This window comes from Sceloporus occidentalis, unplaced genomic scaffold (assembly GCF_023333645.1).
Source record: "Sceloporus occidentalis isolate IW3139 unplaced genomic scaffold, rSceOcc1.0.p SCAF_4, whole genome shotgun sequence".
Classification (NCBI taxonomy): domain Eukaryota; kingdom Metazoa; phylum Chordata; class Lepidosauria; order Squamata; family Phrynosomatidae; genus Sceloporus; species Sceloporus occidentalis.
Genome location: NW_028316984.1, coordinates 81,783,702 through 81,789,701, shown reverse-complemented (window position 1 = coordinate 81,789,701; position 6,000 = coordinate 81,783,702).

Here is a 6,000-nt window from a genome sequence, read left to right as displayed (position 1 = left end):
CCTCTTGTAAGTGGTGAGAAAAGTGTTATTTTTAATTATTTTTTTCTATGGTGAAATTCTTTTATTCTTCAGGAAGAACTGGCAATAAAATGTTAGTATATTTTCATATATCGGTTGCTGTGATTCAGCTGGTAATAATTATGTGGGCAACCACAGACAGCCCAGGTGTTTTATTTCTCTCTAGAGTCATATTAAAGTACTTACTATAAAGTCTTGCAGCAAACTTTGGTTCAGCACAATATTTACATGATATACAGGAATAAAAATATTTTGTCATCTTATTTTGCTGGATTTTACCTAAACTAGAGGAAGGGCAAATGCACTTGCTTGTAAAACAAATTGGCTTGCATCCTTTTCCGTAGTTATGAGATTGCAAACTGGAGTTTAGACCTTGTTACTGCTGGAGATTCTTGTTTATGGTTAACCTCTGAATGTGATTTCAAAAATTTACCTTACCAGCCTTGCAGCATCCCAGCTGAAGAGTTTCTGAGGTGCTGCAGATTGGGGTACTGAGGAATGACATCTGCAGCACTCTCTTAGTTGTAGGGCACATTGAGACAAGCCGGTGGGGCAGGACCCCAAGGCATCTTTCCAGCTGCCTGATTTCTCAACACACCCCTTGACCAGGAGAGTACTGCAGACATAATTTCCCAGCATCCTTATCTGTAGTGCCTTGGAAACCTTTTGTTTGGGACATTGCTGGGCTAATAAAATGGCATTTTAAGTGGGGGAGGGGGGTCATCAGATGTTACTACAACAACTGAACTGTCTCATCATTCTTATGCCTGACTAAGTAGGATCTCACCCACTGTTTAGGAGTTTCAAGATGGACAGTTCCTGATGCTCTCTGTCCATTTGTCTTTTGCTGTAAATTCAGAGTGGCTGATGGCTTGCATGCCAGTGGGTTCCTTAACTGGCTCCTTGATTCATACCAAGCTCTAAAGAAACCACTCATGCGCTGAACCCTACCCCCAACATGCTCTGGATGCAACTGTAAAGTTCAGACTACAACCCAGAGTTTTAGCTTGGGGCTTATAACACTGTGTAATGTCATTTTCTGTGCAATGGATCCTTGTTATCCACTAGGGCAGTGATGGCGAACCATTTCAGGTCCGCGTGCTGCCCAGGGAGGGGGTTGCATTCTGGAGGCGGGGCTTCTGGCCTTCGGAAGTGGAACTTCTGCCCTCGGAGGCAGGGCTTCTGGGGCAGGACCTCCCCCTGCCCTTTCCCAGCCTCCAGCTGTCTCTGAGAGACAGCTAGAAGCCAGGGGAAATTACGGGGGGAGGGGGGGGGACGAGTGCGCATTGTTGCTCCTGCCCCTCTTGCCCTTCCCCTGGCCTCCAGCTGTCCCTCAGAGACAGCTGGGGGCCAGTAGGGGCCTGTGGGGGGAGGAGCAATGGGCCCGCAGCACCTGCTTCTCTCTGCGGGGCTTTGCCAATCCTGAGGTATCCTTCCAGGGACACCTCAGGACTAGCAAAGACTCAGCCCAGTCCTCTTCTTCTCAGTCACTTCCTCACTGCACACAGACTCCCTGGAGCCCGTTTGGGGTAAACAAAGGCAAGCCGGGAGGAAGAGGAGTGGGCACGTGGCCCGTCCCTCTTCCCCACAGACCTTTTCCTGCCCCCTGCTCTCCCTCCGGAGATAGCTGGAGGCCGGAAAACGTCTCTCAGGAGGAGCTGCTGGCATGTTCCGGTTGCTCCTCATCCCCCTGCCCTTTTCTCGTCCTCCAGCTGTCTCAGAGAGGCTGGGAGAGATCTGGGAGGAAGAGCCAGAAGCGCGCCCCTCTGGCTCCTTCTCTTGAGCACCATTTTCTGACTTCCTACTGTCTCCTCTCGGCTTGCCTTTCTTCACCCTGAATGGGCTTTGGGGAGTCCGTTCGTGTTGAGGAAAGGCCTGGGAAGGACTCAGAGAGACAGCTGGGGGGAGGGGGGATAGCAGGAAGGAGGAGGAACGGGCACATGCAGGCCTCTTCTGCCTTCTCCCTCTCGCCCATGCCTGGCAAATGGCATCATTTACTGCTTGTTTTCTGCTGCTCCAGAGATTAGGACCCGGAGCAATGGATGAGATTCCACCTCAACATTAGGGGGAACTTCCTGACAGTAAGAGCTGTTCGACAGTGGAACAAACTCCCTCAGAGCGTAGTGGAGTCTCCTTCCTTGGAGGTCTTTAAGCAGAGGCTGATGGCCATCTGTTGGGGATGCTTTGATCTGGATTTCCTGCATGGCAGGGGGTTGGACTGGATGGCCCTTGTGGTCTCTTCCAACTCTACGATTCTATGATTCTAAGGCACCACAAAATGTAGGATATCAAAGAAAAATATAGGACATTACAAAAATAAAAGCCTGAAATACTCATAAGGAATGTAAATCCATGCTTCTCAGGCCATGCTCAAAATGGAAAGACGTTTAGGAATTCCTCCTGTACAGAAAGCTGAAAAAGTAGGACGTGTCCTCAAAATGTAGGATTTGTCCTGGAAAAGGAGGGTGCCTGGTTACCCTGAGAATATCTCTTTAAAGAAAAAAAACATCCAAAAGGGGTGGAGGAAATGGGAGACGTGCTTAGTACAAGGAATATCTAGGTCCTCCAGTGCAACTCTATGGCCAACTTTAACCAAAGTCCACTGAAGGACCTAGAGAGAACACTCTACTAGGCCTTTGTAGCTCCTCCAGGGCAGTCCTATGGTCAGTGTCTGTCGGACGTTGTCCACAGAGTTGCCCTGGAGGACCCAAAGATTCCTAGAGAGAACACTCTACTAGGCCTTTGTAGCTCCTCCAGGCCAGGGCAGTCCTATGGTCAGTGTCTGTCGGACGGTGTCCACAGAGTTGCCCTGGAGGACCCAGAGATTCCTAGAGAGAACACTCCACTAGGTCTTTGTAGCTCCTCCAGGGCAGTCCTAGGGTCAGTGTCTGTCGGACGTTGGCCACAGAGTTGCCCTGGAGGACCCAGAGATTCCTAGAGAGAACACTCCACTAGGCCTTTGTAGCTCCTCCAGGGCAGTCCTAGGGTCAGTGTCTGTCGGACGTTGGCCACAGAGTTGCCCTGGAGGACCCAGAGATTCCTAGAGAGAACACTCCACTAGGCCTTTGTAGCTCCTCCAGGGCAGTCCTAGGGTCAGTGTCTGTCGGACGTTGGCCACAGAGTTGCCCTGGAGGACCCAGAGATTCCTAGAGAGAACCCTCTACTAGGCCTTTGTAGCTCCTCCAGGGCAGTCCTAGGGTCAGTGTCTGTCGGACGTTGGCCACAGAGTTGCCCTGGAGGACCTAGAGATTCCTAGAGAGGACACTCCACTAGGCCTTTGTAGCTCCTCCAGGGCAGTCCTAGGGTCAGTGTCTGTCGGAGGTTGGCCACAGAGTTGCCCTGGAGGACCCAGAGATTCCTAGAGAGGACACTCCACTAGGCCTTTGTAGCTCCTCCAGGGCAGTCCTAGGGTCAGTGTCTGTCGGACGTTGGCCACAGAGTTGCCCTGGAGGACCCAGAGATTCCTAGAGAGAACACTCTACTAGGCCTTTGTAGCTCCTCCAGGGCAGTCCTAGGGTCAGTGTCTGTCGGACGTTGGCCACAGAGTTGCCCTGGAGGACCCAGAGATTCCTAGAGAGGACACTCTACTAGGCCTTTGTAGCTCCTCCAGGGCAGTCCTAGGGTCAGTGTCTGTCGGACGTTGGCCACAGAGTTGCCCTGGAGGACCCAGAGATTCCTAGAGAGAACACTCTACTAGGCCTTTGTAGCTCCTCCAGGGCAGTCCTAGGGTCAGTGTCTGTCGGACGTTGGCCACAGAGTTGCCCTGGAGGACCTAGAGATTCCTAGAGAGGACACTCCACTAGGCCTTTGTAGCTCCTCCAGGGCAGTCCTAGGGTCAGTGTCTGTCGGACGTTGGCCACAGAGTTGCCCTGGAGGACCCAGAGATTCCTAGAGAGGACACTCCACTAGGCCTTTGTAGCTCCTCCAGGGCAGTCCTAGGGTCAGTGTCTGTCGGAGGTTGGCCACAGAGTTGCCCTGGAGGACCCAGAGATTCCTAGAGAGGACACTCCACTAGGCCTTTGTAGCTCCTCCAGGGCAGTCCTAGGGTCAGTGTCTGTCGGAGGTTGGCCACAGAGTTGCCCTGGAGGACCCAGAGATTCCTAGAGAGAACACTCTACTAGGCCTTTGTAGCTCCTCCAGGGCAGTCCTAGGGTCAGTGTCTGTCGGAGGTTGGCCACAGAGTTGCCCTGGAGGACCCAGAGATTCCTAGAGAGGACACTCCACTAGGCCTTTGTAGCTCCTCCAGGGCAGTCCTAGGGTCAGTGTCTGTCGGACGTTGGCCACAGAGTTGCCCTGGAGGACCCAGAGATTCCTAGAGAGAACACTCTACTAGGCCTTTGTAGCTCCTCCAGGGCAGTCCTAGGGTCAGTGTCTGTCGGAGGTTGGCCACAGAGTTGCCCTGGAGGACCCAGAGATTCCTAGAGAGGACACTCCACTAGGCCTTTGTAGCTCCTCCAGGGCAGTCCTAGGGTCAGTGTCTGTCGGAGGTTGGCCACAGAGTTGCCCTGGAGGACCCAGAGATTCCTAGAGAGAACACTCTACTAGGCCTTTGTAGCTCCTCCAGGGCAGTCCTAGGGTCAGTGTCTGTCGGAGGTTGGCCACAGAGTTGCCCTGGAGGACCCAGAGATTCCTAGAGAGGACACTCCACTAGGCCTTTGTAGCTCCTCCAGGGCAGTCCTAGGGTCAGTGTCTGTCGGACGTTGGCCACAGAGTTGCCCTGGAGGACCCAGAGATTCCTAGAGAGAACACTCTACTAGGCCTTTGTAGCTCCTCCAGGGCAGTCCTAGGGTCAGTGTCTGTCGGAGGTTGGCCACAGAGTTGCCCTGGAGGACCCAGAGATTCCTAGAGAGGACACTCCACTAGGCCTTTGTAGCTCCTCCAGGGCAGTCCTAGGGTCAGTGTCTGTCGGACGTTGGCCACAGAGTTGCCCTGGAGGACCCAGAGATTCCTAGAGAGAACACTCTACTAGGCCTTTGTAGCTCCTCCAGGGCAGTCCTAGGGTCAGTGTCTGTCGGACGTTGGCCACAGAGTTGCCCTGGAGGACCCAGAGATTCCTAGAGAGAACACTCCACTAGGCCTTTGTAGCTCCTCCAGGGCAGTCCTAGGGTCAGTGTCTGTCGGACGTTGGCCACAGAGTTGCCCTGGAGGACCTAGAGATTCCTAGAGAGGACACTCCACTAGGCCTTTGTAGCTCCTCCAGGGCAGTCCTAGGGTCAGTGTCTGTCGGACGTTGGCCACAGAGTTGCCCTGGAGGACCCAGAGATTCCTAGAGAGGACACTCCACTAGGCCTTTGTAGCTCCTCCAGGGCAGTCCTAGGGTCAGTGTCTGTCGGACGTTGGCCACAGAGTTGCCCTGGAGGACCCAGAGATTCCTAGAGAGAACACTCTACTAGGCCTTTGTAGCTCCTCCAGGGCAGTCCTAGGGTCAGTGTCTGTCGGAGGTTGGCCACAGAGTTGCCCTGGAGGACCCAGAGATTCCTAGAGAGGACACTCCACTAGGCCTTTGTAGCTCCTCCAGGGCAGTCCTAGGGTCAGTGTCTGTCGGAGGTTGGCCACAGAGTTGCCCTGGAGGACCCAGAGATTCCTAGAGAGAACACTCTACTAGGCCTTTGTAGCTCCTCCAGGGCAGTCCTAGGGTCAGTGTCTGTCGGAGGTTGGCCACAGAGTTGCCCTGGAGGACCCAGAGATTCCTAGAGAGGACACTCCACTAGGCCTTTGTAGCTCCTCCAGGGCAGTCCTAGGGTCAGTGTCTGTCGGACGTTGGCCACAGAGTTGCCCTGGAGGACCCAGAGATTCCTAGAGAGGACACTCCACTAGGCCTTTGTAGCTCCTCCAGGGCAGTCCTAGGGTCAGTGTCTGTCGGAGGTTGGCCACAGAGTTGCCCTGGAGGACCCAGAGATTCCTAGAGAGAACACTCTACTAGGCCTTTGTAGCTCCTCCAGGGCAGTCCTAGGGTCAGTGTCTGTCGGACGTTGGCCACAG